A 14,342-nucleotide genomic window follows, 5' to 3' on the forward strand; every position below is an offset into this window, starting at 1 on the left:
TTCCAGACATGGAGTAACTGATATTGGGGCAAACCTCCTTCCATAAACAGCTATAAAAGTAGCAAAATATACAAAGCAACTTTTTCGGCAGTGGACAACGGGAAGCACAAGGCAATGATTTTTAAGATAAAGAAAACGTGTGAGGTGATCTTTTGCCCTGAAAGGGCAGGTTTGGCCTGCGTTTCTGACTGGGGGCACTTTGTGATATGAGGTGCAGGGAGGTGGGCCCAAGTGCAAAGTAGCAATATTGCTAGGTAGGAGAGGCAAGGACCAGACTTTGTGCTGCTGAGGTGGCTGCATTAGGTAGGTCGGGATACTCCAGATGACAGAGCTATAAAGAAGGGAATCTCAAAGGTCTGTGGGGCAATTATCTTAGGGACTGTGGCTAAGTGTTTGGCTGCACACAGGCAAGACTGTGAGGCCTGCCAGTAGTGACTGTTACAGGACTGAGAGCTTAATGAAAATAACAGTGCTGGGACATTGCAGAATTCCAGTCCAGTTAGACTGGAGAGATCTTACTGAGTACCTTAGGAAATTCAGACCTCACCCTATGTCTTCATCTGGATGTTCTTCTGTATGCTTTGTAATATCCTTTACAATAAACCAGTAAATATAAGTAGCGTGTTTCCTTGAGTTCTGTGAGCCATCCTAGCAAATTATCAAACACAATGAGGGGGAGTTGTGGGAATCCCGATTTATAGCTGGTAGGTCAGAAGTACAGGTTACAACCTGGGACTTGTGATTGGCCTCTGAAGTCAGAGGCAGTCTTGTGGGACTGAGCCCTTAACCTGTGGGAGGCAGACAGTGTCCGAATTGAATTCAATTCGAAGACACCCAGTTAGTGTATGCTGGAGAATTGCCTGGTGTGTGGAAGAACCTCACATACCTGGTCACAGAAGTGTGCTGTGAGTGTGTTGAGTAGAGAGGAAAAACGGTTTGTTTTTCCTTTTACAAAACTATAGTAATAAAGACAGCATGGTACTTGGCATATGGATAGACACATAGATCAATGGAATAAAATGGAGAGTCCAGAAATAAACCCTTATATTTATGGTCAATTGATTTTCCAAAAGGTTGCCAAAACAATTAATGGGGAAGAATAGTCTTTTCAACAACTATTGTTGGGACAACTGGATATCCACATCCAAAAGAGTGAATCTGGACACCTACCTCAACCATACAGAAATAAATATTAACCAGAAATGGACCATATACCTAAATGTAAAAAAACTAAAACGACTAGAAGAAAACATAGGAGTAAATTTTAGTGACCTTGGCTTAGGTACTGACTTCCTAGATATAACACCAAAAGTACAAGTGTTAAAAAATAAATAAATTTGATAAATTGGTCTTCATTAAAATTTAAAACTTTCATTCTACAAACTACACCATCAAGAAAATGAAATGACAATGCACAGAATGGATGAAAATATTGGTTGAGGGTGGCAAAGAAAGCCCTCTCAAAGATCAGAAGTTGCAAATACTGATGGTAATCAGGAAATCAAGCCCTATTAATATTAATGCCTAATGCCACATGGGCAGGGGACCAATAGCATCTGCTATGTGGTCCCAGACTGTTATCAGTGAGATTAGGCAGGTCCTAGTTTCAGCTTGGGTTTCCCCATAAAGCATAGCCTGAGGCAAAAGGCTTACGTGCTATACTTTACTGGGGAGAGCAGTTCCAAGAAACTAGAGTAGGAAAAGGGGAGTGAAGCAGAGAAGGGAGAACTAATAGGAAAGTGAATTATGGAGTTGGCCATCTTTAAATGCCACCGATTGCTTTAGCTCTGGGGAGTCTTCTTGGTTCTTAAGAAGCCTTAAGAAGCCCTTGGACTTACCTGAAGACTTAAAAATACCTGAAGACTTAAAAATACCTGAATACAATTTTTTAAAAAGATTGGTCTCCCCCCACAGATGTTAGTTGGTATTTGTAAATGAAGACTCCTTTAGACCCTGTTCATAACTCTGGTTCTCTTAATCAACATCCAACTCATAATTGGTGGTAACAGATAGCAGGGATAATTGAAATCCACAGAATAATAGCTACCATTTAGTTAGCACAAGGCAGTTTTATATAATGTCTAATGCTCACAAAGCAGCTTTTGTTTTACCGATTTCATTAATGCCCAAACTGAGATTCATCTAACTTAGGGAATCTGGCCAAGGTCACAGAATTAGTAAATAGCAGACCAGGTTTTGAAACCAGGTCTTTTTTTTTTTTTTTTCACTCCAAAAACAATGCTGTTTCTATTACACCATGATGCCTCTCAAAAGAAAGGGTTGAGATTCCAAAATCTCCTCCTAACCAATACTTTTTTTTTTTTTTTTGAGACAGAGTCTCACTCTGTTGCCCAGGCTAGAGTGAGTGCCGTGGCATCAGCCTAGCTCACAGCAACCTCAAACTCCTGAGCTCAAGCGATCCTCCTGTCTCAGCCTCCCGAGTAGCTGGGACTACAGGCATGCACCACCATGCCCGGCTAATTTTTTTCTATATATATTTTTAGCTGTCCATATAATTTCTTTCTATTTTTAGTAGAGATGGGGTCTCGCTCTTGCTCAGGCTGGTCTCGAACTCCTGAGCTCAAACGATCCGCCCACCTCGGCCTCCCAGAGTGCTAGGATTACAGGCGTGAGCCACCGCGCCCGGCCACCAATACTTTTAAAAATGTTTATTTATTTAAAAGCAAATGGTCATACAAACACATGGTTCAAAATTCAAGAAATACAAAAGAGCAGCATCCAGTGAAATCTCCTTTTACCTGGCTCATCAGCCACCCAATTCCTCTTTTCAGGGGCAACTAATGGTACCGATTTCTTGTGTATCTGTCCAAAAATGTTTATGTTAAATATAATTTTTCCCCTTTTAACAGAAATGTGCATACACACTATTCTCACCTTTTTTTTTTTCACTTACCAATTTATCTTGGAATTCACTTTTATCCTTACATAAAGCTGAGTCAATACTTTGAAATTTTCTAATCACTAAACCTAAAGAGTACCAGATAAATTGCACTAAAATGTATTTACCATTTCCCCTGTCCTACTTATTCACTGCTGAAAAGAATAAACAAGAGCAAGAATAAATGAAGCTGAGAATTGGGCAGCAGGAAAAGGATGGAGAAACATGAAAGAACCAGGAGCCGAACAGTGGCTCCACATCAAAGATCTTTCTTGTTTTCGTTCTTAGGTGACTTTGGCCCTACCACATCTGTAATTTTCAGGTGTGTTTCACAAAGGAATTGCTGTTACTCTTCCCTTCTACTTATTTTTTGTTCATATGCACGAGTGGAATGAGTGCCTATTTGTCACTTTGGCGGCCTATATACCATCTGACCCCAAAGGTTCCAAGATGAGAAGATATCATTGTAAAAATGAGTGGGAAATCTACATCTTGTTCTCCAGATTCTATGGTCTTAAAGTCTCCATCCCACCATATAGCTCTTGATTACGTTTAGTCTAATATTCACTGGTTGTTTCTTTTGTGTAGTAAATTACCATATAAAATTCTTCAGGGCAGAGGGTGAGTGGCCTGGGCCGCGGGGCGGGGACCGTGGAGGGGCTCGGTCCTCCGATCCTGGCCCGGCTGAGGCTGTGACCCGCAGCCGGCGCCGCCGCCTCCGCTTCTCCCTCGGTTCTGGACCTTGGGGAGTGTCCGGGCGGGCGAAGGGCCCCGGGTCCCGGTCCCTTTCGGCTGCGATGGGAGGCGTGCGGGGTGGCCCCCGGGACCCCGCACGCCGCAGTCGGGGTGGCTGCGCAGAGCTGAGGCTGCAGGGTGGGGAGGCCTGGCGAGGGGGGGCTTCCCGTGGGAGGACCCGGCTCTGTCGGAGCTCGCACCCCTCGGCCTCACGCCTGCAGGCGTCGGAGCGCACCGGCTCGGCGCGGCCGGCGCTGGCTGGAGGATTTCCCCACCTCCGCTGCTCCCCCGCACACTTTCCTCCGGCGGACCCCCTTTTCCTCCCACACGTCACCCTGTGCAGCTTTTCCCACTCCCCGGGTTAGAGCACTGGACGGGCAACAGTCATTTTGTAAATAGTTATTGAGTGCTTACTGTGTGCAGAGGACTCTTCCAGGGCTGGGGACACCGCAGTGAACAAGCGATGTTCCCCACCTCGTGGAGCATGTATTGTAATGGAGGTGAAGCATTCATGTAATAGAGACAATAAACAAGCAAATAATTTTTAATCGTGACAGGGGCTACGTGGAAAATAAACCAAAGAGATTTTTAAAAAAATTCTTTAGGGCAGAACTCACATCTCAGCATGGTGCTAAGCCATAGTAGGTGCATGTTAATAAGTACTGGGGGTTATAAGATACATTTGTTGATTCTGATAATTCCTCCTGCACTGACAAGAGGCTACGCTAATTGGTGGGGTGTGGGAAGAGGTGAGATGGAAGTAGATTGGAATCATAGAAGATTTTCCAGCATATGTGTGCTATTCCAGCCACACTCCTATGTCAACAACTCAGGGCGAGGGGTGGGAGATATATATTTTGAAAAAGTTCCCTAGATGACTCTCATATTCTTCCATCCTCCCACTCTTGATTCATAATTATGGCTAGGAGAACAGGTGCAAAGACAAGAGCAAATATCAAATATCGACTTCAGCTGGAAATTATTAAACAATTTTTTTAAAAGGAAAGAAGATAGATCTTCCTGTTTCTTTTCTACTTTCCTTTGTGCTTCTTGCCATAGTAGCAGTACAAAGAAAGGACAAACTGTGGTGGTGAAAGCTGCCCATGCACATCATCTCAGATGCTCAAATGGCCTATTTTTGCATGTTCCAGGTGTTCTATTTGTTTGGCTCAAGTTGTTCTATATTCTTTTTCTTATTTTCCTGAAAAATTCCCTCAGAAGGATTCTGTATCCATGATGTTAATGTCCTCTAATACATTAATTAATTAATTTAATATTAAATTAAATATTAAAATATGAATATTTTCTAATCTAGTAGTTCCTGAACAAGCATCAGAATCATCTGGAGGGCTTGTTAAAACACAGACCACTGGAATCTGCTCCCAAGTTTTTGATTCAGTAGGTGTGGGATGGAGCCCAAGAATTTTTATTTCTAATAAACTCTCAAATGATGCTGATGCTGCTGGCCTCAGGACCAGCTTTGAAAAGCACTGTTCTGATTATTAGTATTTCACAGGTCCCACCCTAAGTGGGAGGGAATATCCCAGGACCTAGGAAGGGGGACTGGGAATGATAATCCCAGCAGATGTTAATAGATGACTTTGTAATGCATGTTGGGGAGAAGTGCTCTTTTAGCATAATCATGTCCAGAAGTTTCAACAGCATTTGGATGAGTCTTCTATGTAGTACTATGTAGAACTTTTTTTTTTAGTACTATGTAGTACTGAGAGCTTTTTTTTTTTTAAGTTTTATTAGTTTCTTTTTTTTTTTTTGAGACAGAGTCTTGCTCTGTCACCCCAGGTAGAGTGCAGTGGCATCATCATGGCTCACTGCAACCTCAACCTCTTGGACTCAGGTGATCCTCCTGCTTCAGCACCCCCAGCAGCCAGGACCACAGGAATGGGCCATGAAGCCTAACCAATTTTTTCATTTTTAGCAGAGACGGGGGTCTTGCTCTTGCTCAGGCTGGTCTCCAACTCCTGACCTCAAGCAATCCTCCCACCTCTGCCTCCCAGAGAACTAGGGTCACAGGCATGAGCCACTGTCCCCAGCTAGTGAGAGCTTTTGACCTGAAATTTATCCTCCCCATGTCAGATGTCTCAATTATTCAAAAAAAAAAAAAAGGTGAGGGAGAAGTTTGCAACCCATCTTGATGTCCCTTTTCCCCAATCCAGCATGATCTGTATTTTGAAGCCACTTACTTTTCTCCATCTTTATTGTCACGATGCTGTTCTGAACTAGTATCATCTCTCACCTGGGGCATTAGCATAGAAGTGAAGCCAAAGTGAAAAGCACTGGAACAGAAATATGTGTGCGTATATATATATCATATTTGAACAGTGTACATTATTATATATATTATTATTAAATATCTATGTATAGATACAGCTTTAAAGTTCTTTTCTGGTTAACAATTTGCTGCTTTTTTCTATGTTTAATAATTTTTTATTGGATATCGGATATTATAAATATGTTACGTTGTTGAGTATTTGGATTTTGTTGTCTTTTTTCAAAGAGTTTTGAAGTTTGTTTTAGCACACAGGTTAATGGTTAGGTTAGTTGCGGATCACCTTGATAGTCTGGAGGATTATTTTTAAGCTTTGTTAGAGTGTGTCTAGAATAGCCTTTCCTGTAGGGTGAGGTTAGCTTTAATACTAAGCCATGACCCTTCTGGGGTTGCTATTGATGATTGCCCTGTGACTCAGTGAGGTCTCGCTACTCTGGCTGGGTGGAATTCAACACCTCTTAGCCCTCTGTGTGCTCTGAGAATTGTTCAGTGGATAACTTCTTTGCCCAGCCTGGCGGAGTTTCGCTCTGTGAGTGTGCAGATTGGTGTTCAGCCAGAGACTTCAGAAGACCCCAGTGCCAATTTGAGGAGCTCTTTCTCTGCCTAGCTTCCTCCTCTCTGGCACTTGCCCCACAGTTTCCAGCTCCCTCACCTCCCCCAAATCTCTATCTCCTTAATTTAGTGTGCTTTGCTTAGGCTTTCCTTCCTGGTCCTGTAAGCTCAAAGTTGTCACCAGGTAGGGAGCTGGGGCAATTTGTAAGGCTTATCTTAATTGTTTTCTTCTCTCAAAGATCTTTTCCTGCCTGCTGTCACAATGTGTGAAAACAGACATATCTTTCCTCCAGTTTCCTTGTTGTTTACTGTGGGGGAGCAAGTTCTGCACAGTTACTTTTTCATGGTCAGTAGTGGAGCTCAGCATCTTTCCAATGAAGAATCTTCCAACCCCTGTATATTTATTTAGGTCTTATTTGATCTTTTTGAATAGTTTTAAAATTCTCCCCATGCATGTCTTATACATTTAGTGTTATATTTTTTTCCAAATCTTCATACTTTCATGCCATTACAAATAGTATCATTTTAAAATCTTATTTTCTCCCTACTAGTTGCTAGTATAAAGGAAAAAACAAATGTTGCATATTGATTTTTTTATTCAGTAATTTTGTGACTTTGTTAACAGAGTATTAATTATTTTGGATTATCTATATTGTTTTCAAATAACAATAGTTTTGTTTCTTTATTTTCAGTCTTTACTGCCCTTTTCCTGCCCTGTTTCACTGGTTAAGAGTCTATTTTTTTCTTTCTTTTTTTTTGGGGGGGGGGTATAATTTCCACACATAGCATTGAAGAATCTATTTCTAGTTAGCTAAGATTTTTTTTTAAGTCATAAATAGACATTGGATTTTATCAAATGCTTTTTTCCTATATCTATTGAGATACTTGTATGATTTTTCACTTTAATCTGTAAAGGCAGTGCATTACATTTTTATCTTCTTTTTTTTTTTTCCTTTTTCTTTTTTTTCTTTTTCTTTTTTGCTGCTCCATGGGTTGGAATGCATTACATTTTTAAAATGTGAAACCAACATTGTACTTCTAAAACCCAACTTTGTTACATTATTTTTTCCTTTTTATATGTTTCTTGATTTGATTTGCTATTATTTTGCTTAGGATTTTTGCATCTGTATTTGTGCAGTCTGTGACATTGGCCTATAATTGTCCTTTTTCCTTTTCTTATAAGGTTTGCACTAACATGTTACACTAGCCCCTGAACATTTTGCAATTATTTATATCTTGAATATTTGATAGAACTTGCCTGATAAGCCATCTATGATTTCTATTTGTCCAATTTATTTTTCCCTCCTTTATTTGAATTCTTTTGGATTGATTGAAGTTTTTGGAATAATCAGTCCTTGTTTTCCCCTTTGAATCTTATAGTACTGCAGTCCCCAACCTCTGGGCTGTGGACTGGTACTGATCCATGGCCAGTTAGGAACCGGGCTGCACAGCATGAGGTGACTGGCGGGGTGAGCAAGCGAAGCTTTATCCGTATTTACAGCTGCTGCCCATCACTTGCATCATCGCCTGAGCTCTGCCTCATGTCAGATCAGCAGCGGCATTAGATTCTCAGAGGAGCTCAAACCTTACTGTAAACTGTGCTTGTGTGGGATCTAGGTGGTGCGCTCCTTATGATAATCTAATGCCTGATGATCTACGGTGGAGCTGAGGTGGCAATACTAGCACCAAGGAGCAGCTACAAATACAGATTGTCATTAGCAGAGAGATTTGACTACTCAGTAAATGTAATGTGCTTGAATCATCCCCAAACCATCCCTTCACCCCCATCAGTGGAAAAATTGTCTTCCATGAAACTGGTCCATGGTGCCAAAAAGGTTGGGGGGACTACTGTATATAGTACACTCTTCCTATTTTTAGTGGTTACTAGAAATTGCAACATGTATATTAACTTACCAAAGTCTCCAGCTAAGCAATACTTTTACTTGTGGTATAACATAAGAACCTTAGAACACTTTAACACCATTTATCTTCCTCCTGATTTATGTTGTTGCTGTGCATTTTAATTGTCTTTTCAAATTTTACTTCATAAGTCATTGTTATTTTATACAATCAACATTCAGCTATCTATTACCAATACATTCGCTACTTCTTTTTTGCATCTCGGACTATCCAAACTATTCCTTCCATTGATAACAGTCTTCGTGAGTCTTTATCTGTTGTCTTGTTTCTTACTTATAGTGCCTCATTTCTTGTGTGCTTGGTTTTTTTCTGTTTGTTTGTTTTGTTTTCGTGTGTGTGTGTGTGTGTGTGTGTGTGTGTGTGTGTTTTGTTTGTTTGTTTGTTTGTTTCAACTGTGAGCTACTCATTTCCCTTAGAAAATTATTTGTGGGGACTCTGTGAGGCCTCAGATGAAGGCAGATTCCTTCAAAGAGTATTCATACTTATTTCTACTAGGTGCTTAGAGTTCTACCAACCCAGGACCACTTTAAAAGTGTAGCTTGAGCTTTGAGACTCATCAGTGGATGCAAATTTGGGCAGAATACCCACATGAGGCTCAGGTTTTAGTTATAAGTTTTTAGGAATGTGTTTTTATTCCCCCTCTTAAACCTCTAAACACCAGAACACCTTTTCTTGCATGCTGCTCTGAGTTCCCGTTTTTGTTTAGATTTTGACCTATAATTTTACCACCTTGTCAGTGATTTTAATGTTTTAAAAAAAATTTTAAATGATTATTAAGTATTTTTAGCTATGAGTGGGAGGCACTATATTACTGAGTGTGCCATATTACTAAGATGGAAGACATTATCTACATTGTCTTCTAAGAGTTTGTTTTTAATTGTGGTAAAATGTACATAACATAGAATTTGCCATTTTAACCATTTTTAAGTGCACACTTCAATGGCATTAAGTATGTTCACATTGTTGGGTAATCATCATCATCACCCAGCTCTAGAATTTTTTTCATCATACGCAACTGAAACTCTGTCCCCATTAAGCCATAACTCCCGTTTTCCCCCAACCCCCAGCTCCTGGCAGCCACCATTCTACTCTCTGTCTCCATGAATTTGACTATTACAGGTGAGTGGAATCATACAGAATTTGTCCCTTTGTGACTGGCTTATTTCATTTAGCATAATGTCTTCAAGTTTCATCAGAGCATGTGTCCTTCTAAGAGTTTTAAAGTGATTTTTTTTATAGTTATGTCCCTAGTTTCCCTGGAATTGTGTCTAGGTGTGTGGTGCAGATGTGTATTTATTCCAACATGGATATCCCATGGTCCCAAAATAATTTATTGATGAATCCATTCTTTTCACCTGTCATATTTCAAGTATCTCTGTTAATATAAGCCTGTTTCTCAGCTATCTGTTTTGCTCCGTTGGTCTGTTTATCTATCCTTATACCAGAAAACAGTCTTAGTTATTAAGGCTTGAAAATAGTTCTTAATGTCTGGTAAGACAAATCATTCCACCTAGTAAGTTTGGTTTTTTCCTAACCTCGGTCCTGTAGGTGAAGGCTGAAAGAGGAGAGGTAGCATGGCAGGGTGTGCAGGCTGAGAGTGTAAGCCTCCTGGTTTTTTGCCTTGTTTGTGTCTTCAAGTCCTGTTGGGTTCAGTTTCAAACGTGTTGTTTCCACTCGATTGCTGGGGATACTTCAGGTTGTAGCTGTGTGGCTCAGAAGCACCCACTTCATGCACTGCTTAGACTGAGTGGTCTGCTGGTGGTCTATGGTCTTCTCAGAGCCTACCAGCTGTCTCAAGAGTTGAAACATTTCAACATATCCATTTAATAAATATTTACTGAATGCCTACCACATGCTAGCCCTGTGGATTTAGCAGTGATCCAAATACACAAAGTCCTTGTTCTTACAACATTTAAATTCTGGTCTGTTAAAAGGAAAATACTGTAGTTATTTCTTTGTTGGGTCCAATGCTTTGCTAAAAACTGCTGAGGGCTTTCGATTATTAATGGAATTTCGTTCTTTGTTGGTCTTTATTCTCTACATTAAAAATATTTCTGAAGACATGTTAATTTGAAAAATGCTTTATGCTGGTGATAAAAATCTTCAACAGAGGTCGTTTTAGTGAGCACAGCATTGACTGGAAAAAAAGGTACGGCTATCTGCATACCTGAGGTCCAATTTGTGACAGGTGAAACTACAGGAGTGGACCAGGCTGCTACCACAGACTCAGCAAACTCCGAACACACTTGTCCACATGCATTCTTCCTGCAAATGCCTAACCCCCAGAGAACCTGCCTCTTTACTTTCACAGTGTATGAAGTGGGATGATTAAAAACAGGATGAAATTTTCAGTCTTATCAATACTGGTCATTTTATACAAACTAGTAACACAAAGAAGTGACTGAAAAGTGCTCTTTTTGGGTAGAAGCATGCTGGATTGGGGGAAGGTACTGGCAGGAATTTCTTTGCATTCAAGTTCAAATTACTTTCCCTCATAGAGAAGCAAGAAGATGTAACAACAAATTATAAAAATCTGAATAAGGTGAATGACCAGTTGGCTTTTTTTTTTTTTAAGCAGATTTAGCTAACAATGAGAAGGCAACACGATATGTTTCTGTACAAAATTGCTTTAATTAATATTTATCATAGAAACTATAAGTTAAGACTCTTCCTTTACGTGTCATAGAAATTATAGTAGTCCCGGTAAAAATCATTTTCATCAGACATCTTTCCTAAAACAGTCCTTTGACAGATATGTCTCTTAGATTCTAAAAGAGACTGACAAAGAATCAGAGAACAAATTAGCCTAATAAATGACATAAATGACATACCTTCCTACCAGGTAATACTTAGCAAGACATATACCAAAATTAGGCTGAAATGTTTTTCCTGTACCACCTCTATTGCAATATTCTGTGCATATCTTGTCAGGTATGAACCTGGCATAACTCCGAAAGATTAAAATATTATTGCTGTTTTTATCTATATCTTTATGTGAACCTGGATTCTCAAAATCCTGTGATCCAAGAAAGAGAAAAGAAGTTGCCCAGAGGCTAAACCTGATATTTGGCATCAGCTCCCTTTATTTCAATGTCCAATAACCAAAAAAGACAAATGTGATACTCTTTTCCTCCTTGGTGTGAAATTTAAAATCATTTTAAATATGAAAATGAAACAAATGGATGCATTAAATAGATTCAAAATTGGCATGAATTGTGATTGCTATCCTGCCTGTTATCCTTCAAGCAGCTAATGCTGGACTTCTCGGACTTTTCCACTCAAGTCCCCAGAGAAGCAGGAGAGTGAGGATGACAGGCTACCTCAGTGTATCATTCCAACAAATTAGGTAATTTACCATGATGTTTTTGTTGTAGTTTTCCCACCATAATGGCAAAGCACACCAAGTTTCATTTATCCCACAGGTATATTTTAGTACCTGTGTAGGTGCAAGCCTCTGTGCTATGTTGTGTGAATGTAATGGTGAATAACTAAAATACGTCAAAGTATTCAGAGGTAAGTACTTTATCACCATTTTACATAATAACAAAAATTATCTCAAATTTTTTTTACAGCATATTACGGGGGTACAAAGGTTTAGGTTACATATATTGCCTTCGCCCCACCCGAGTCAGAGCTTCAAGTGTGTCCATCCCCCAGACCGTGCACACCGCACCCATTAGGTGTGTATATACCCATCCCGTCCTCCTCCTTCCCACCTGTCCAACACCTGATGAATGTTACTACTGTATGTGCACATACGTGTTGATCAGTTAATACCAATTTGATGGTGAGTACATGTGGTACTTGTTTTTCCATTCTTGTAATACTTCACTTAGTAGAATGGTCTCCAGCTCTATCCAGGATAATACAAGAGGTGCTAGATCACCATTGTTTTTTGTGGCTATCTCAAATTCTTATGAAAATAAATAGAATGGCCTGTGTAGCCTAGGACATAGTAAGTGCCCAATAAATGAGAGCTTCAAAGATGAAATAACCATATGCAATGTGTAAATCTTGATTAGATACTGATTTTTTTTTTTTTTAAAGAGCTATAACGAACATCCTTGGGACAATTACAGACATTTGGGTTTAAGCTGGATATTAGACATTAGGGCATTATTAATTTTCTGAAGTGTGACAATGACTTTGTGGCTATGAAGAATACCCTTGTTCTTAAGTGATGCTTGAGGAAATATTTAGGAAAAAAGAGTCATGAAATCTGCAACTTTCAATGGCTCAGAAATAAATATAGTTAGATTAGGAAGAATGTTAATAGTAGCTAAATGTAGGTGGTGGGTTTATGAGTGCTCTTTGTCTATTCTTTCAACTTTTCTGGATGTTTGCAATTTTTCAAAATAAAAAGTTGGGAAAAAATGTTAGTTCTTTTTACTCTTTCCTGTTAAAAAAGTTATGATTATGTAATTCCCCAAAGAGAATGTATTTCTAAAATATGAATGAGAAATCAGAGAGCATAGAAATTTAAGGAAAGTTTCAGAAATGATTTTGTTGTTTTTCTTTTAAATCGAAGTTACATCACTCAAGGGAAATGCAGATCTGAGGCAACACTCTTCATGAACTTTGTCACAGCAAATATTGAGCATTTATTTGTCTGAACTCCATTTTACCTTGTACATTCACCTTTGTCAGAGGACTTGTATTTCATAGTTACTAGCAAGGAACTGGCACTACACAGTCCACATAAATGTTCGCATTGTCACATGCCCGGGGAGTGGATCCAAGATGATTAGTAGATGCACTAAACATACCTGTGAGTTTAAAATGTAATTGGGGCCGGGCGCGGTGGCTCACGCCTGTAATCCTAGCACTCTGGGAGGCCGAGGTGGGCGGATTGTTTGAGCTCAGGAGTTCGAGACCAGCCTGAGCAAGAGCGAGACCCCATCTCTACTAAAAATAGAAAGAAATGATATGGACAGCTAAAAATATATATAAAAAATATTAGCCGGGCATGGTGGTGCATGCCTGTAGTCCCAGCTACTCGGGAGGCTGAGACAGGAGGATCGCTTGAGCTCAGGAGTTTGAGGTTGCTGTGAGCTAGGCTGATGCCACGGCACTCACTCTAGCCTGGGCAACAGAGTGAGACTCTGTCTCAAAAAAAAAATAAATAAATAAAATGTAATTGGAAGGCAAAACACGAAACTGAACAACACACTCAAAACAATTTAGATACTACAAATTAAAATAGTATAGTTCTAAAAGTGATTCTAAGGAGGAAGCTATCACCAACATTGGCGTGGAAACAAATCTGTTGTACATCCAGATGTTAACAGCCACTGGACATCCATAGACTTCACATCTCTGCATGGATTAAATTTTTCTTCAAGTTCAAGTAGATTCAGAGTGCTCCCATCGCAATTTTCTGTTGATATCCACATTTCCAATTCAGCCATTCTTTCCCTGAAGTTGAAATCTAGGAGTGACATTGTGTATTTAACCATGGACTATGTTTTCTGACCATAGTTTCAGCAAGTCCACAAAGCCTCAATGGTAAAGAATGTGTCTAGTGTACCGTATATGTTGTATACACAGTATATCACAGTAGTAGGTAAGCATGGCATCTGTGGTCCTTAGTGTCCGACTTAAGATAGTGTTACTAACTTTCTCAAGGAATCCCAAAGAAGATGTTTGATTCTTTAAAAAGTCATGGTAGGAAAAAAAAATGACCTAGATTCATATAGGAGATAAGAATTCTTGTAGCCACTATGATAGATTCATTAAAAAAGTTTTATCCTAGATTACAGAGCTATTAAAATTCTTATACATTTACCCAGGTGTTTTCTGCAAATATAAAATATATTGATTTGATAATTTGGCTTTAAGACTTAAGAATCGTTTTTAACTAAGTGAAAAATGCATAAAATATTTCTTTTTACCTCTAGATGGTGCTGCATATTGTTTTTCGTAAGCACAAGTTGCCTAGTTTTTATTTAT

Source organism: Eulemur rufifrons, chromosome 2 (assembly GCF_041146395.1).
Source record: "Eulemur rufifrons isolate Redbay chromosome 2, OSU_ERuf_1, whole genome shotgun sequence".
In the NCBI taxonomy this organism is placed as follows: domain Eukaryota; kingdom Metazoa; phylum Chordata; class Mammalia; order Primates; family Lemuridae; genus Eulemur; species Eulemur rufifrons.